We start from the raw sequence: 19,542 nt of genomic DNA, 5'->3' as shown, positions 1-19,542 counted from the left end.
GGCTCAAGCAAATTCGGGGAGGCCCATTGAGCATGATCCACGTGGGCAACAAAGAATTGTCACCTTGATTCAAGTTTTAGAAGGATCCGGTCAAGGCTAAGAACTGCTGAGATTGTTCGTTAATTTAGAAGGATCGGATTGCATGACTTATTTTCTTTACCTACCTAAGATCTTTATTTATTTTCTTTCCTTGCTAGGAATTGATTTGTTTACTTATTAGGATTAGAACTACTTTCTCCGCAAGTAATTTTCTTGTATAAATAGGTGTACCTACCATGTAATCGAAGAGACATTGATGATTCATAAAACTTGTGAGGTTTTATTCTCTTTGGTTCTTTGAAGAACTACTCGAACTTATCGGGATTTCCCGTGGCGTTCATCTCGACTTATCAAACGGAATTTCCACCACCGTTTGTGGCGTCTTCCTTATACCGAGGTTCTTGTTTGTCATAAACAACGGGTCGAGGTTTTTCCATTCGAATCTGTCCTTAGAACGGTCTTGGGTTCCCTTTCGTTGTTGGGTCTCGTTATTCTTGACGGGGTTCACATCATTTGGTATCAAAGCTCAGTTTCTAGTTCAGGTTTGCATATCCCTTCACATCACTATTTTGAAATTTTATTTCATTATTCTTAAAAGCCAGTTGCTAATCATCAAAAAATAAAATAAAATTCGTGCCAAAATTCAGATTTGTGATTTTCGCGAATCTTTGCTTTAATTTTTCAGATTTGAATTCCATTCTTAATTGATTACGCGAATCTTTGCTTTATTTTTTCAGATTTGAAATTTTCAGATTTGAATTCCATTCTTAATTGATTACGCGAATCTTTGCTTTAATTTTCAGATCAATAATTTCAAGATTTGGATTTTCTTTCCATATCTGCAACTTCCATCTTTGAATTACATGTCGCTTTCAATTGTCCTTTGTATAGTTTCATGTGCTTGTTGAAATTTGATCAATCGTTTTTGGCAATTACAATTATTATTGCTGCTTGTGACTAGGAAAAAAAAAAAAAAAGTTGCGGACAAAAAAAAAAAAAGTCCAAAAAAAAAAAATTCATTATTCTGTGCTTCCAAAATTCCAAACTGTCATATTCCTTCTATTTCTAATCTGAAAATTTCCATATTCCTTGTGTTCAAATCTGAAATTCCTTGAGTAGTTCTGGGTGAATTGTTGCTGGAAATTTTGAGTTGTTTGTTTAGTTTCAAAAGAACTAACAGAGAATTATCGAGTGGAAAAAGGCAAGAGTGGTGAGAACATCAGAGGGTAAAAGCCATATTATTTTGAGTGAAACACGAGTGGAGAGTGATCCACCTTCTTGAGTGTAAACACGTAAGGGAGTGATTCGTGAGGATCTTTTTTTCTTTCTAACCTTTGTTTTGCAGCAATCATGTCTCACGATAGTGGTAAGAGCATTGTCGAAGGTGATCCAAAATTGGCCGATCCGAAAATGTTTATGGAGGCCATGATGAGTGAGATGAGGCGAGTGATGAAGATGGAGATGGAGCAGGTTCACGAACGGATAGATCAGATGGAGAATAGACGTGAGGAGCAACCACAAAACGGTCGTAATTTTCGTAGAAGGGAAAGAGTTCCACCGAGGGAGGAGGATGAAGAGCGTTATGGGTCTGGTTTTGATGAAGAAGAAGATCGGGGTTCCATTGTTAACAATAGGAGACCTGGAGGAAGATTTAGAGAAGCTAGGAATCGTGAAGATAACAACTTGGGTGGTATTAAGATGAAGATTCCGTCCTTTCAAGGTAGATCTGATCCTGAGGCATATCTTGAATGGGAGAAGAAGATGGAGTTCGTGTTTGATTGTCACAACTACTCCGAGACAAAGAAGGTAAAATTAGCTGTGATTGAATTTTCTGAATATGCTATTACTCCAATAGACACATGGGATCAGCTTGTGATAAACAGGAGGCGGAATAGAGAACGCCCAATAGACACATGGGAGGAGATGAAAGTAGTGATGAGAAAATGGTTCGTTCCAAGTTACTACTACCAAGAGTTGTACAAAAGGCTACAAGGTCTTAGACAAGGGAGTCGAAGCGTAGAGGATTACTACAAGAAGATGGAGATTGCTACTATCCGCGCTAATGTAGAGGAAGATCGGGAGGCTACAATGGCTAGATTTTTACTTGGCTTAAACCGGGAGATCCATGATAAGGTAGAGATGCAGCATTATGTGGAATTGGAAGATATGGTGCATATGGCTATCAAAGTGGAACAACAACTCAAGAGAGGGAGTGGGACACGTGCAGGACATAACTCTAGTTCTACCTCTTGGAAATTGAGTCAAGCCAAGCCACTGGACAAGTCACAAACGCCCAAACCCGAGCCCAAGTCCGTGACCACCAGCCACGTTCCTCAAGGTAAAACCGAAGCCTCTACCTCTAGGAATCGTGATATTAAGTGTTTTAGATGTTAAGGCAGGGGCCACATAGCAAGTCAATGTCCAAACAAGCAAGCCATGGTGTTGCAAGCCAATGGAGAAATTGTGACCGATAATGAAGATTCCGACATCGACAACATGCTGCCATTGGAGGATGTTTCCGATGAGGAGTATTTAGCCCCTGACGCATTGACATTGGTGGCGAGAAGAGCATTGAGCTTGCAAGCAAAAGGAGTTGATGAAGTACAGCGGGAGAACATCTTTCACACAAGGTGCTACGTTAAAGACAAGGTATGTAGTGTGATTATTGATGGTGGTAGTTGTACTAATGTTGCAAGCACAATTATGGTGGAGAAATTGGGATTGCCCATGATAAAGCACCCTAGACCGTACAAGTTGCAATGGCTAAATGATAGTGGTGAGATAAGGGTGAACAAGCAAGTGTTAGTTGCATTTCGAATCGGTAAATACGAAGATGAAGTGTTGTGTGATGTAGTACCGATGTAGGCAGGACACTTATTGCTAGGGCGTCCATGGCAATTCGATAGGCAAGTGAAGCATGATGGCTTTACGAACAAGTACTCTTTTGTACTTAATCAACGATCAATCACTGTTGTACCATTGACACCGCAGCAAGTATACGAGGATCAAGTGAGATTACAAAAGGAGAGTGAGCAAAAGAAAAAGAGTGAAAAACAGAGAGAGGCCGAGAAAAATGAGAGAGAGAAAGAAAATCAAAGTTCGGCCCTTGAGAGAAAATCAGAGAGAAAACAAAAGAATTTTTATGCAAAAGTGAGTGAGATCAAGCGGGCAATGTTTTCAAAACAGCCGCGAGGATGTCTTCCTCGAGGAAACACCACATGGGTTACCTCCAATCCGAGGGATTGAACATCAAATTGATTTAGTTCCCGGTGCAACCATCCCAAACCGACCAGCTTATAGGAGCAATCCCGAGGAGACAAAGGAGCTTCAACGGCAGGTAAGTGAATTGTTGGAGAAAGGGCACGTGAGGGAGAGCATGAGCCCATGTGCGGTTCCGGTCTTACTTGTAACTAAGATGGATGGGACGTGGAGAATGTACGTTGATTGCCGAGCCATCAACAACATAACGGTAAAGTATCGTCATCCTATCCCACGCTTAGATGATATGTTAGATGAGCTGCATGGTTCTTGCATATTTTCTAAGATTGATTTAAAAAGTGGTTATCATCAAATTAGGATAAAAGAAGGAGATGAATGGAAAACTGCCTTTAAAACAAAATATGGTTTGTATGAATGGTTAGTTATGCCTTTTGGTTTGACTAATGCTCCGAGCACCTTTATGAGACTTATGAACCATGTTTTACGTGCATTTATAGGCAGATTTGTTGTTGTCTATTTTGATGATATACTCATTTATAGCAAAAACATAGACGATCATGTAGTACGTTTGAAATCCATTTTAGATGTGCTAAGGAAAGAAAAGTTGATTGCTAATTTAAAGAAGTGCACTTTTTACACCGATAAGCTTGTATTTTTGGGATTTGTTGTTAGTGCACAAGGTATACAGGTTGATGAAGAGAAGGTACGTGCAATCCAAGATTGGCCGAGCCCCACAAGTTTTGGTAATGTTCGTAGTTTTCATGGACTTGCTAGTTTCTACTGGCGATTCATGAGAGACTTCCGTAGCTTAGCCGCACCGCTTACCGAAGTGATCAAGAAGAACGTTGGATTTCGGTGGGGAGAAGAACAAGAGAAAGCATTTCAATTAATCAAAGAGAAGCTGACTAACGCACCTTTGTTGTCTTTACCTAACTTTTCAAAAACGTTTGAAATTGAATGTGATGCTTCAGGTATTGGTATAGGTGCCGTTCTTATGCAAGAAGGACGACCAATTGCTTACTTCAGCAAGAAACTCAGCGGGGCAGCCTTAAACTATCCAACTTATGATAAGGAGTTGTATGCATTGGTTCGGGCTTTAGAGACGTGGCAACACTATCTATGGCCTAAGGAGTTCGTGATTCACACCGATCATGAGTCCTTGAAACACTTGAAGGGTCAACACAAGCTAAACAAAAGACATGCGCGATGGGTGGAGTTCATAGAGACGTTTCCATACGTCATTCGGTACAAGCAAGGTAAGGAGAATGTAGTCGCCGATGCACTTTCTCGCAGGTATGCCTTACTCTCCACACTTGATGCAAAATTGCTTGGTTTTGAACACATTAAAGAATTATATGCTGAAGACCACGAATTTTGTGAGGAATATCGAGCTTGTGTGAAAATTGCCTCTGGTAAGTTCTTTAGACTTGATGGATTCCTATTTCGAGAAAATAAGCTATGCGTGCCTAATTGTTCTATGAGGGAGTTATTAGTGCAGGAATCACATGGTGGAGGATTAATGGGACATTTTGGAGTTGCAAAGACTTTGGCTATTTTGCAGGAACACTTCTATTGGCCTCACATGAAACGAGATGTCAAACGGATTTGTGTTAGATGTGTCACATGTAGGCAAGCTAAATCCAAAGTGCAGCCCAACGGTTTGTATACTCCTTTACCAATTCCTAGTGAGCCTTGGATTGATATTTCAATGGATTTTGTGTTAGGATTGCCTAGGACTAAACATGGAAGAGATTCAGTTTTTGTGGTCGTGGATAGATTTTCTAAAATGGCACATTTTATTCCATGTCACAAAACGGATGATGCTTCGCATGTTGCTGATTTCTTCTTTAGAGAGATTGTGAGATTACATGGCATGCCTAGGACAATTGTTTCGGATAGAGATGCTAAGTTCTTGAGCTATTTTTGGAAGACTTTGTGGTGTAAGCTAGGTACTAAGCTATTGTTTTCCACTACTTGTCATCCACAAATTGATGGTCAAACTGAAGTAGTAAATAGGACTTTGTCTACTCTATTAAGGGCAATCATTAGAAAGAACATCAAAACATGGGAAGAATGTTTACCACATGTTGAGTTTGCATATAATAGAGCTGTTCATTCTGCTACCAAATTTTCGCCATTTGAAATTGTGTATGGGTTTAATCCTTTAACTCCATTGGATTTGTCTCCTTTACCTTTGACGGAGCACATTAATTTAGATGGCAAAAAGAAAGCTGACTTTGTGAAGCTGATTCATGAGAAAGCAAGACTCAACATTGAGCGAAGAACGGAACAATATGCCACACAAGCCAACAAGGGACGTCGCAACCTGGTTTTTGAACCCGGAGATTGGGTTTGGCTGCATTTGAGAAAAGAAAGATTCCCGTGAAAAGACATTCCAAATTGCTCCCAAGAGGAGATGGCCCTTTTCAAGTCCTCGAGCGTATCAATGACAACGCTTACAAGCTAGATTTACCTGGTGAGTACAATGTCAGTACCACTTTTAATGTTACTGATTTGAGTCCTTTTGATGTAGGTGATCATTTGAGGGCAAATCCTTTTCAAGAGGAGGGGAATGATGGAGATTAAGGCACCGCTTTGAAGGATCTCGTTCAAGTACCAATTGGGCCGGTTACGAGAGCACGAGCAAAGAAGTTCAAGGATGTGCTCAACGGACTCATCCAAGAGTTATGGGCTCAAGCAAATTCGGGGAGGCCCACTGAGCATGATCCACGTGGGCAACAAAGAATTGTCACCTTGATTCAAGTTTTAGAAGGATCCGGTCAAGGCTAAGAACTGCTGAGATTGTTCGTTAATTTAGAAGGATCGGATTGCATGACTTATTTTCTTTACCTACCTAAGATCTTTATTTATTTTCTTTCCTTGCTAGGAATTGATTTGTTTACTTATTAGGATTAGAACTACTTTCTCCGCAAGTAATTTTCTTGTATAAATAGGTGTACCTACCATGTAATCGAAGAGACATTGATGATTCATAAAACTTGTGAGGTTTTATTCTCTTTGGTTCTTTGAAGAACTACTCGAACTTATCAGGATTTCCTGTAGCGTTCATCTCGACTTATCAAACGGAATTTCCACCACCGTTTGTGGCGTCTTCCTTATACCGAGGTTCTTGTTTGTCATAAACAACGGGTCGAGGTTTTTCCATTCGAATCTGTCCTCAGAACGGTCTTGGGTTCCCTTTCGTTGTTGGGTCTCGTTATTCTTGACGGGGTTCACATCATTTGGTATCAAAGCTCAGTTTCTAGTTCAGGTTTGCATATCCCTTCACATCACTATTTTGAAATTTTATTTCATTATTCTTAAAAGCTAGTTGCTAATCATAAAAAAAAAAAAAAAAAAAAAAAAAAAAAAAAAAAAATTCGTTTCAAAATTCAGATTTGTGATTGTGAGAGAAATCTCAAATCCTATCCACAATAAATTGTGTCAAGAGGGTTGGTGTGACCCTTGTGAATATGTGGGAAACAATACGTATTCAACGTATTGTCAATTCGAAAAGAAAACAACAATACATTTCATTTCTATAAAATACTTAAAGCATAGTAACATTTTCTCAATGAGTAGAATACTCACCTTAGCTGTGTGGATAACAAGCTCAACTAGGTTTCCTAGACAATGTCTTTCAATGCACCACTGTAACTAACACATTAAACAACACTTAGCATTTTGAACTTTAAACACTTTAAATAGCACTTGAATTGCAAAAAGGTTACACTGTTGGAATACCCACAAGATTTCTAGGGTTCCAAATACATACCCACTAATAAATAACACAAACCCAACTATAATGACATTAACCCATATGGTTTACTTAGGGTTAAACACATAAAAACACCACTTAAACAATTTACCCAAAAGTTAGAGTTTTAGGGAACTTACCAAAATTCACCCAAATGCTACCCAACACTTGGAGAATGTTTAGGAAGCTCCAAATCATGCAAATCCTATAGAATAACGAACATTAAACTCAAACACTTTAAGGATGCTTTATACAAATCCTAAAACTTTTTTGGAATTGTTTTCTGCATGAAAAAATCATGATCAACGCAATGTTTCAAACGGATTCAACTTTCGATGAGAATCGAAAGAGATATGATACGTTCTTCATTCGTCGACAAGTCTTGAACTTTCTGAATTTAATTACGAATTTTTTAGGATGCTTTAGACAAGTCCTAAAATTGTTTTGGGATTTTTTATTACATTCTAAAATTGTGATCGACGCAATGGTTCAAAAGGATTCAAGTTTCGATGAGAATTGAAAGAAATATGATCCATTCTTCAGTTGTTGACAGATCTGAAACTTTCTGAATTCCAAGAGCAAAAGCTGTAATTTTGATTTTTGAGGATGTTTATAAACAACTCCTAAAATAGTTTTGGGATTGTTTTCTGCATGAAAAAATCACGATTGACGCAATGGTGAATCTGAAAGAGATATGATCCGTTCTTCGTTCGTCAATGAATCTGAAATTTTCAGAATTCCAGCAAGAACAATTTTGATTTTGAATTTTTAAGCATGAATGGTGATTGCTTCATGCTTAAAAATTGAAGTGACAATTGATTTCACATATAAAAAGGTTGGTTAACACATTAGAAAAGTCAAAATGGTGTTTTGAATTTTTTTCTCAACACGTTTCATGATGTTTTCTAATGCGAACCAAGTCTGAAATTTTGAATTCCTGGTACATGTTAAAAGCTTGTATGTTTTCTTGTTGATACATAATCAAGGAAAAAAAATTCTTTGATTGTGGAAGATGTTCTTGATAAAAAAATAATAATAATAATAATAATAAGGTTACAAGTTGCTTGGATGTGTTTTTTAGAAGCTCTTGGAATTAAATTTCATGTTCTTGAGATAAAAACACATTCAATCAATCTTGTCCAGATTTATGAGTACACAGTATTCGTGTTGTCAATAATTTGAAAAGAGTTTCATATTATTGAAACATGATTTGCATTCATAAATATTTTTGGATGCAAAGTGATTTGATCACCATATATGGATTGACATGAGTTTTACTTGTGATAAAGCAAAGGATGAGATCCATCGGTCTTATCCATAACTATGGCATCGCTTTGTTGTGTTGGCCGGCCGCCACTCTTGGAGTGCAATACCTAAGTTTTTAGAACCTAAGGGATGGCAAGCCAATGGATTATTTAAGGTTTTCCCAAATCCTAATATTAGTCCATAATTCCTAAAAGTTATGAACAAGGATTCGAATGATGAAACCTAATTAGATTAGGGTTATCATGTCAATTTTGTATGAAAGGTTTAGGATTAACAATATTTTCCTTAATAGGAGTGTTAGAGATAAAGCTCAAAGAACCTAAGAGATGACAAATTTTCTCGTGGAAGAAGGGTTCCTAATTCTATTACGACTTTTATTTTGAAAAATAATTGGATTAAAGATTCTATTAGATTAGAATGCCTATTTCCCAAAGAGATAAGGAACTTAACATAGTTAGGATCGCTTATAAGATTCGGAAGGTGATTAAATTAGAAAAGCAAGTTGTAAATGTAATATGATTACAATTGTTTTCAAGAAAGCTCATAGATCTATATGTAATGATGAAGTAAGGGCACCTCGCCTTGGCCATGGGCCTTGCTCCCTTCGGAGGGCGTCTTTACTTTGCAGATTACAATGTTAGATTTTCTTTAGGGATAGAGGAGATGTGGTTATGTATTAAGAACGATCACACTTCCATGGAGTTACTTGCCAATCACATCAAACCTACTTGATGGTATACACTTGACTAATTTAAGATATTAATCTCCCTTCAAAACTATGTTATCTTATAGTTAGATACTAAAGATGAGCGACAAGATGTCAAATCTATGGATGTTGATAATGAGTAAGTTGTCTCGCCTAATCGGGTACTTCTCGCCTTGGCCGTGAGCCCTACTCCCTTTGGAGGATGTCCTTTTAATTACAAGACTATATTGTCGTTGCATTATGAATATTATATGTTTTGCTTTGGGTTTTCATATTATATTTCTTTGTTAAATTGATGTATGTCTTGATATTGTTCTTTATTCTACAGTTTTCCCATTTGATCCTATTGTAATGCCATTAGGTCCTACTATTTTAATTACTGCGTCCACTTATAAACATTGGATACAGAGATTATAATAAATCTATGAGACAAAAAGGGCACAATACAGTGCAAACTCATCCTGCATTAAAGCCACTGATGGTGAAGTAAATAATTACAACCATTGGTTGCATATTAATGATGTAGAATATTAATGATGTAGCAAGAGACTGATGAGAGAAAGAATATGTGATTGATTTCACCAATCACCGCATAACAATGGTCAATCATAAATTAACAAGGAAAATTCATACTATGCATGATATATGGCTCGTCTCACTCGAGTAGTCAAGAAATTACCTCTAAAGGATAAGTATCATCCATCTTCAGTTAGCAAGGATCGTCCACCTAACCATTAAAATGTGGTACGACCCGTCTTTCCTAGGTATGGATTAACTACGTCTTTAATAGGATACACACAATCAATGGAATAGTATAAGCCATTTTCGGTTGGTACGAACTGTCTACCTAAATTACACTAAACTAGGGTGTGATATAATCCGTCTTCCTTAGGCATGGCCTATTTAGCTCTCTTGATCATATATCAATTAAAACCGTTGTATAACAATGATTCACATAATCACAGAAAATATGAAGGATTGAGTTCAATCAATATAAAAGACTTTCTAAGACAAGATAAGATATTCATAATGATTGAATATAAACATTAAGATCAATTCTCACAGTTATACAACCGTCATGCATCTAGAAATTCTCAAATTAAAATACAACTAAATCATTGTTACTTGGAAAGGGCTACATCAACACCCTATTATAAATTTAGCTGCTCATCGTGGTACTGGGATGGCCTCCTACCATGTTCTTCTCCTCTTCAACTTGTCAAGCCTCCAAGAAGAATTTTCTGCCTAAAGCTAAGTACACCTTCTCTTAAAACTTAGGGGTCTATTTATATAGATTAGAAGAGGCCTAATAGCCCTAGGAATCCAAGAAAAATTGAAACTTAGTCTCTTAAACTAAGTAGGAGATTGAAACTTCAATCAAAGTAGGAAAATGATTCCAAATTCGTCCAGATTTGCGGTCTTTTATTGCGGGGCGTTTTTGGCATAGTAAACATCTGAATTAAGAAAAAGCTATTTCAGATATATTTGTTGTATATTTTATTATCTTTCGAACGCCACCAATATTATTGATATCCAAGATCTGAGCATAAAGTTATCTTCAAACACTAAGAGGTGTGCAGAATCCAAATTTGAATCCAAGCCGATTTTGACTCTTATTAGAGAAATTCTTATTTAATTATTCTCTTGTTAAAATTCCATCTTATGTTATTGAAATTTCACCTCCCAATCCTAGGGAAGAAACTTATTCAAGGTCCAACGTCTCGATTAAAGTACGTCCTTAGTCATCCTTTAGGGTCGGAGTTTCTTTCCATTAGAAAATCCTTTAACATAAATCCGAGTCTAACTATTTCTATTCCTCAAATTAGAATTAGTCCTTAATTCTTCAGACCTCAAAACATAAATCATATCATAATAATAGATCACACTAAGAAAGAATTTCAAATCAAGACATCACTTACCTCAATCATCCTCAAGTGCGGCTTAGTGGGGAACTGAGGTATTTTTCTTTTGTCCGATGAATCAAATTGTCATACATATCTGAAGTTTACCTCGAACTCAGATTTGTATTAGTCCATAGGTATTTTGATCTACGCAATCACAACTATCTTTAAAATTCATGATATTCTTAACTGGGTTGTAAGGCCACAAATAACCCTTATTCAATTAATTCTTGTTCCTCTTTATCCATAAAAATGGTGTAAGAAAATAATGTCTCTTAATCTTGTCTTCAAATTAGTCCATAGACCTTAATTAATAATCTAAACACTACCCTTGCATTCCATTGCAAGGTTTAACCTTGATACAGTTCGGCTAGAAATTAGACATTTCAAAATCAACTACCTTGTTCCTCTTACTTGCTTTAGAAACAATCTTTCTTTTATTTATCACGTAGCATTTCTTACTTTCCTAAGGATCAACTAGGCGTCGATATAAGTGGTATATCATAATCTCCATGTTGTCATAATTATCCTATCATGATTCCAGATAACAGACACTTAATATATAAACCCATAAACATAATTTTTATCCAAACGAACTCCAACAATGGATTTTGTTTTCATATATTGTTTTCCAATATCAAACACTTGAGTTCTTTTCTACATGGTCATCAAAATCCTTTCAATAATTCGAATCATATCTCATAACTTAGAAATTAAAGATTACCTCAAAAATATCAACTTATCATCAAATCTTCAATGTTTGGCGAATACCATAAGATCGATATTTAATCTCTTTATATCCTCAAGTTTAGCCAATGAAAAGTCAATTTGTAAATCCTCAATTAAAAATTTATCTATCTCAGATTATCTAAAATATCACCATGAAATTCCTCAACTCATTTGGCTAAGATTCATCATTACCAAAGTCACAATTCAGTAGCCAAAGCAACTTCAACTCATCACTAAGGTGATGGAGATCAAGGCACCGCTTCAAAGGATCTCGTTCAAGTACCAATTGGGCTGGTTAGGAGAGCACAAGCAAAGAAGTTCAAGGATGTACTCAACGGACTCATCCAAGAGTTATGGGCTCAAGCAAATTCGTGGAGGCCCATTGAGCATGATCCATGTGGGCAACAAGAGAATCGTCACCTTGATTCAAGTTCTAGAAGGATCCGTTCAAGGCTAAGAATTGGCAAGAAATATTTTGGGTCTATTCTAGAAGGATCGGATTGCATGGCTATTCTAAGCGCCACTTTCTTTCCTTTTATGTTGTCTTTTGTTTCCTTCTATATGACTCTAGGCGTCCAGCTTTTCTTTCCCATTCCAGCTCTTTTTTTTTTAGGCAAGTAGGGATTTATTTTAGCTTTGATTAGGAGGGTGGGCGTCCAGCCTTTATTGCATATGTCTTGTGTGTTTTAGGAAGGTAATGATTTCTTTCCTTACCCATTTTTGGCTTTAATTAGGTTTTCTACGTTAGGTTTTTTTTTTTTTTTCTCTCTTGTAATGTTCAGCCCTTTAAATAGGTGAATAAGCAATGGAAGAGGCAGACATTGATTATTCATAAAATTTGTGAGGTTTATTATCTTTGGTTCTTTGAAGAACTACGCGAACTTATCGGGATTTCCCGTGGCGTTCATCTCAACTTATCAAACGGAGTTTCCACCACCGTTTGTGGCGTCTTCCTTATACCGAGGTTCTTGTTTGTCATAAACAACGGGTCGAGGTCTTCCATTCGAATCTGTCCATAGAACGATCTTGGGTTCCCTTTCGTTGTTGGGTCTCGTTATTCTTGACGGGGTTCACATCATAAGGCTAAACATCAATTCAAAATCACTATGAATCGGAATAAATGTTAACTCATTCTCAAATTTATCATAGCTCAATTTACACCCAAAAGTCTTGGTGAGTACTAACTCTATATGAATAAGGCTATCATGCTAATACTGTACTTCTTAGGGATATAAATTCTTAATCCAAAAAGTTGAGTACTAGCTCTACTCAATCAAATCGAGAGGGTTTACGTACTTACCTTGTATGCTTAACCGATAGCAATCTTGCCTCATATTAACTCTTGGTCTTCTTGTGAGCGTAGGTATTCACCTTAAGGATGCGTGATTTTGATTTTGTTGACCATTGCTTCCTTTCGGTGTTTCTCTAACCCAGTGGTCTGTGTGTTTGCGAAGATAAGATTACCTTTTTTCAAGGTGCGGCTTATCAAGATGTAAGGGTTTTTGTTATCCTTCAAATGGTGTGGGAAATCTTTCTTGGTCTCGAACATTGCATGCCATTGTCGACATTGTTCTCCTTGTTCAATTGTGGCGAAGAACAATCAATCAGTCAACCAAACAAAATATAGTGGCAAGGATAATCAATCGACCATTCAAGTGATAGGAAAAAAGACAATGAATCTAATGTCAGTTATAATATGAGACCTATCGTCTTACTATTTCGTATGACTTAGGACTTAAGGCAAATCAATCTTAGTCATCATATGCCATGAATATCAATCTATACTTCAAAAGGAAAGGCTTAGATATCAATATCTTTTCAAATGATTAATTCCTTAATTATCACAAAATTCCTATCTCAAAATTTTAAATTAGCTACCCATTGCCTATATAACTCCAAAATTCGCAGGTCCAAATATCCTCTTAGGTATCATATACCATTATTCTTATCAAAACTTTAGCAATGTAAATGTAAAAATACCTGAATGATCAAAAATCCATATCTAAAAGTATTGCCGCCTGCTTTGTGAGTTCATTACATTTCCTCAATCATATTTAATCAATCTTATCAAATATGTGTGAGGAAATAATATGGTGTTATAAAAATCATAACAATTCCTCAAACTTCTATTTCTTTATATAGTATCATGATCTTTTCCTTATCCCTGCATAAATACTATCATCCTTGAAAATTATTAGATTAGATCCTTAATATCAATCCAATTTAATCATGTAGTCCATCAATCCTCAAATCTGATAATTAAAATATCTATCCATCAAGCAAAGATTTCTAAGAGAATAAATGAGTCACATATTCAAAATTTTATTTAACTTAAGCCCTAGAAACCTCAACAATTCATCAATTAATAGATTCAAACTTCTCCAAAGTTCATCAGATGCAGAGGAAGATAATCTCTCCAAATATCATCAAATTATTTAATCAACTAGTTTCCTCAAATATATATAAATCAGTAATCTACACTTTATACCCATATCTCCAAAAGATACCAGATTTGGAATAATAGATACCCATTAATCATAACATATCTTTTCTTACACTCTAGGGTCAATCGGATAAACTAGGGCCGGCAATTTTGACACGACCCGACAATACGACACGAACACGACACGAAATTAGCGGGTTTGGGTCGACCTTAAACGGGTTTGGATCATAAACGGGTCGACCCGTTTATATTGGTCTGGAGGGTCGGGTCGCGGGTCACCCGCGGGTGACCCGCCAGACACGATTAGGTTTTTTTTTTAAAATTAAAAAAAAAAAAAAAAAAAAAACCGGAGAAAGCCGAAAGGTGGAAAAATGGAAATCTGGAATGGGCTGAATGGCCGAACCGAATTAGACTAATTAGTAGAATTGTAGAAAGTAGAAACTGTAGAATAATTAGTAGAATTAGTATTACTGAAAGTTTGAAATAGTAAAATCTGAAATTAGTAAATTACCGAATGAGAAATAAACTTAATAAAGTTGGGGGGAGGGGAAAGCTGGAAATTGGAAAACAGGAAAAGTAATCGGGAAAGAAAGGCTGGAAAAGTGGAAAGTGCGGCAAGCGCCTGAAGCTGAAACTGAAAGCCTGAAAGGAAATCCAATTTTCAAATGGTCAAATTATTAATTTATTATTTAATTATTATCTGAAAACAAAAGATTCAAAGTTTAGAAAAGTAAAAAAAGCTCAAAAAAGTAGAAAAACAAACAAAACGTCAAAACTCAAAAGATTCAAAAATCAAAGTCGGAAAAGTGAGCAAACCCTAGCTTTTTCTTTCCCTTCAGCCGCCGCCCTTCTCTTTTCCTTCAGCCTCGCCGAGTCGCCGCGCCGCCGCGCCACCACCCTTCTCTTCTCCTTCAGCCTCGCCAAGTTCGCAAGTCGCCATGCAGCCCGCGCTCGACGCTCTCTCTCTCAAGCCTCTGCTCTCCCCGTCTCTCTACCAACGTGCCGCTCTCTCTCCGGCCGATGTCGCGTCCGGTACCGCCGGGTCTGCCGGTAATATGTTAGTTGATTTCTATTTTCAATTTTTTATACCCTCATTATTGTGGATTTGTGGGTATGATAATCTGTGATGCTTGTCTCAGTTGCCTGCTTGTTCAAAAAAAAAATCCTACATGGCTACATCACTGTGAAATTCAGAGATTGTGTCAATGCATTCCCTTATACATAGGTCAATTAGGTTTACTGATCTTGATTTTGATATACATAGTTAACACAACAAATGCAATTGATCGAGTTCATCCTTATTTCTTTAGTCATGGTGTTATCTTCAGACCAAAAAAAATAAAAATAAAAATAAAATTCATCACCGTCATGAATTTGTTACTGTGACTTCTAGTCCAAAATAATGAAAATATTTTTACCAGAATTTGGGGACCTGTTCAAATGTTGCAAATTTCACGCCCTTGCAATGGGACTGCTATTCTCTCAATCCTGAATATTGTTTTGGAATGTACATTCTGATCTCTATATGTCAAATTGTCAATCATGTAAAAAAGAGACTATTGAATCTCATTTTCAAAACACCCCATGACCAAATCGGATGGCCGTCCAACCACCCCGGTCTCCTCAACTAAGGTTTGTCACGTAGCCTGCCCCTCTTAAGTTTCTTTTAACAATATATAAGTTGTCAAAATATTCTTACAAGAAGAATGTGCGAAAAGTTTTATAAAAAAGTTTTGAATTTTGAAAAGTATTTTATGTTTTGGATTCTTTCTTGATGCATTTCAAATTATAGGAATCCTAAAAAGAAAATTTCTGTTTGAACAGAAGACTCCCATCTCAAAAAATTCTTATCCAAAAACAGTACGATGGCTACAAATCAAGATCCAAATTATAGAAATTTCCAACCCCCATCTTTAGTCCGTTTGGCCATGCAATTCTGTAGGTTAAAAGTGCATTTTTGAACAAAATTAAAGAAAATATCTCACTTGAAAATATCTCTCTCTCTCTCTAACTATTATGAACACAAAAGAGCATGATAAAAAGTGAAAGCATGATAAAAAGTGAACTTTTTCGAGAAAGTGAATATCACAATAAAGAAGTTGACATAATCACATAAGTGAGCCTTTTTTTTAACTTTGTCATCATGATTGTGCTTTTCTTTTCTCACTTAAAAGAGGAAAGTTGTTGAAAATTCTTAATTGCTTCATTAGTTATTATTAGGCGTCTTATAGTTTGGTCAACCAAAATACCAAATCATATATTCACATATTATAAAATATAAATGTTTAAAGTCCATTTTATAGGATAAAACTTAATTGCTTAAACTTTTTAATTGCACATACTTTGATGTAGAAGTCTTACCTACTCTCTCTCTCTCTCTCTGTCTTCTAGCTTTTTAGTTGAGTAGTAAAGAAAATTGAAATTCATATTATTTTTTTTTTCATTCTAACTTACTAACGATTATGTGTGTAGGTGATTAACGAAAATTCGGTTGTGTTCGATGACGATGTAGTTGAGATAGATACAATGGAGGATTCTTCTGTTCATACAAATCTGATGACAACAAAAAAGGTCCAGAAGAAGCGTAGGAAGACCTCAACAGTTTGGACTCATTTCGATGAACTCCCTTCTACGGATCCTAATGACAAAAGGATATGGGCAAAATGCAAATTTTGTGATCATAAGTATATAGCTAATAGTTCACATGGAACTGGAAATCTACAGAAGCATATGAAGGTTTGTGGGGGGAAAACTGATCAAGATATTCAGCAAATGCTCATATCTGGAGATCAAGGAACTTTGTCAGTAAGTGCTTCAAAATTTTGTCCCAAAAGATATAGAGAATTGTTGGTTGGTACAATAATTAAGCATGATTTGCCTTTTTCCTATGTTGAATATGATGGTGTAAGAGAAGTGCATAGATACTTGCGTAGTGATGTACCATTAATTTGTAGAAATACTGCTAAGGCTGATTTGATTAAGATGCATATGTTGGAGAAACAAAAGGTCAAGTCTTTGTTAAATGTTTGTCCTGGGAGGATTAGTTTGACATCAGATTTGTGGACTTCTTTGAAAACTGATGGGTACATTTGCCTCACTGCTCATTTCATTGACAAGAATTGGGTATTATCTAAAAGGGTATTAAGCTTTTCATTTATGCCCCCACCACATAATGGTGCATCTTTGGCTGAAAAGATATGTAGTTTGCTAGAAGAATGGGGGATTGATAAAAAGGTTTTCTCTATAACTTTAGATAATGCTTCTGCGAGTGATTTGTGTGTTGTGAACCTCAAACCAAAATTAGACATGAAGAAAGTCCTTCCTTGTGATGGTGATTTGTTTCATATGCGTTGTTGTGCCCATATCCTTAATTTGATTGTGCAAGATGGATTGAGAGAGATCACTGATACTATCCAAAAGATTCGAGATAGTGTTAAGTATTTTAGAGGATCACAAGTGAGAAAACAAAGTTTTCTTCAAGCTGTCAATCAAATGTCATTGGATAGTAACAAAGGATTAAAACAAGATGTGCCAACTAGATGGAATTCGACATATCTTATGCTTGAAAGTGCAATTCATTATAGGCGTGCTTTTGCTTATTTGGAGATGACTGATAAAAATTATACATTTTGTCCTAATGCACTTGAGTGGGAAAAGGTGATTGATATCAGTAGTTTCTTGGGATGCTTTTATCGTGCTACATGTGCATTTTCTGGTACCAAATATCCCACAGCCAATCTATACTTTCCCGTGGTAGCATTGATTTATGTGAATTTGAAGCAAGAGCTTGTGAGTGATGATGGATATAAAAGATTAATGGCAAGTCAAATGATCTCTAAATTTGAGAAATATTGGTCAGAATTCAATTTGGTGTTGGCCATTGCAGTTGTCTTGGATCCTCGTTACAAGTTGCGCCTTGTAAAGTATTATTATACAAGGATTTATGGAGCTGATTCTCAAGAGTATGAGAATGTGACAAAGACGCTAACCAAACTTTTTATGGAGTATAGTGTTCCTACAACTTCAAGCTCCACAGTTGTTCAGCTTCAAGAAGGTTCAGATTGGGAAAAGGTAAATAATATCACAAGTTTCATAAATTCTTAGTTTGTTAGTAAGTAGTAACTTAATATAAATATATATATAATCACTTACTAATTTTATGTTTATTTTATCGTTTTTTATGTAGGATTTTCTAGCATTTGATGAAGTCGATCCTGATGCACAAAAGACACAGTTGGAACTTTATTTGGATGAACCCAAACATTTGGAGAAGAACCCCACATTTGACATCCTTTCATTTTGGAAAGGAAATGAATTTTGCTATCCTGAAGTAGCTGCCATGGCTCGTGATATTTTGAGTATTCCCATTTCTACTGTTGCTTTAGAATCCACTTTTAGTATTGGTGGACGTGTGATTGATCAGTATAGGAGTTCACTCAAGCCTGATATTGTCGAGGCATTGGTTTGCACTAGAGATTGGTTATATGGAGAGCAAGGTAATATAAGTTTGCATTTTTAATTTTTTAATTTTCTTGTATTTTTTCATCTTATTTTAATGAAATTAATTTCTTTTATCTTTTGATATAGAACAAATTTCAATGAAGGTGGATAGCGAAGAAGATGATGTTTTGACATTAGATAGTAGCAGTTCCTGTGAGATCCCCTATTCTTTCTTTTATTCTTATGTTATTGTTTGTGTTTCAGCATGTGAGGTAGAATGGTACAATCTGTTAGATTGATATTGAATTGTAGAAAGTAAATGATGTTAGTTGACATTTTAAACTTTTTCACCTCCCAACGTAATTATTCTATTTTTTTCCTTTAGGTATTGGAGCTGAATGACAAAGATGGGCATGTCAAGACTCAAGAGTGGACAATTATGATTTAGTTTTTTGTGTTTGTAAATTTGTAAATTGTAATGATGATGTAGTTTTTTTTTTTTTTTGTTATTTGATTAAACAATTAAACATATTAAGTGATTTGGTGCTAGTCTACTAGGAGATTAGGAGTAGGAGTAGGAGTTTAGAGATGATTTGGTGCTAGTCTACTAGTCACTTATTTTTTGTGGGTTTTTTGTTTCTGTCAATGTTTGGTTGCTAAAAAGATGAAGGAAGGGAAAAGAAAGCCAAATTTTGTCTTGTTAATTATTTTCCTTTTGGTTGTTTTTGGAAATACTAGGAAATACTTATCATTTGGCGCTTCGTCCTACTTCTGAGCTTATTGATGAATTGGGGGGTCTTCACAAATTTATGAACTGGCCTAGAGCATTGCTAATAGATTCCGGTGGCTTTCAAATGGTTGTTATCACCTTTTAATGTAAATTATGACAATATCTACTCTGGTTTGATAAAATATGCAGCTCAAGCTCATAATTTATTTTTGCTTATGTTTTCAGGTATCATTATTGCATTTAGCCGACATCACTGAAAAAGGAGTTACATTTCAGGTATCTTTTTTATTTTTTATTTTATTTTTATTAAAT

General features: G+C 35.9%; 1 pseudogene; it reads left to right on the top strand.

The window, feature by feature from the left end:
• The first annotated feature begins 1,486 nt into the window (after positions 1-1,486).
• LOC133860301 (uncharacterized) overlaps positions 1,487-19,542 on the top strand; it is a 44,961-nt pseudogene continuing 26,905 nt past the window's right edge.

Source organism: Alnus glutinosa, chromosome 2 (genome assembly GCF_958979055.1).
Source record: "Alnus glutinosa chromosome 2, dhAlnGlut1.1, whole genome shotgun sequence".
Lineage (NCBI taxonomy): Eukaryota > Viridiplantae > Streptophyta > Magnoliopsida > Fagales > Betulaceae > Alnus > Alnus glutinosa.
Note: the sequence above shows the minus strand (reverse complement) of the source record. Positions and strands in the feature narration are given on the sequence as shown.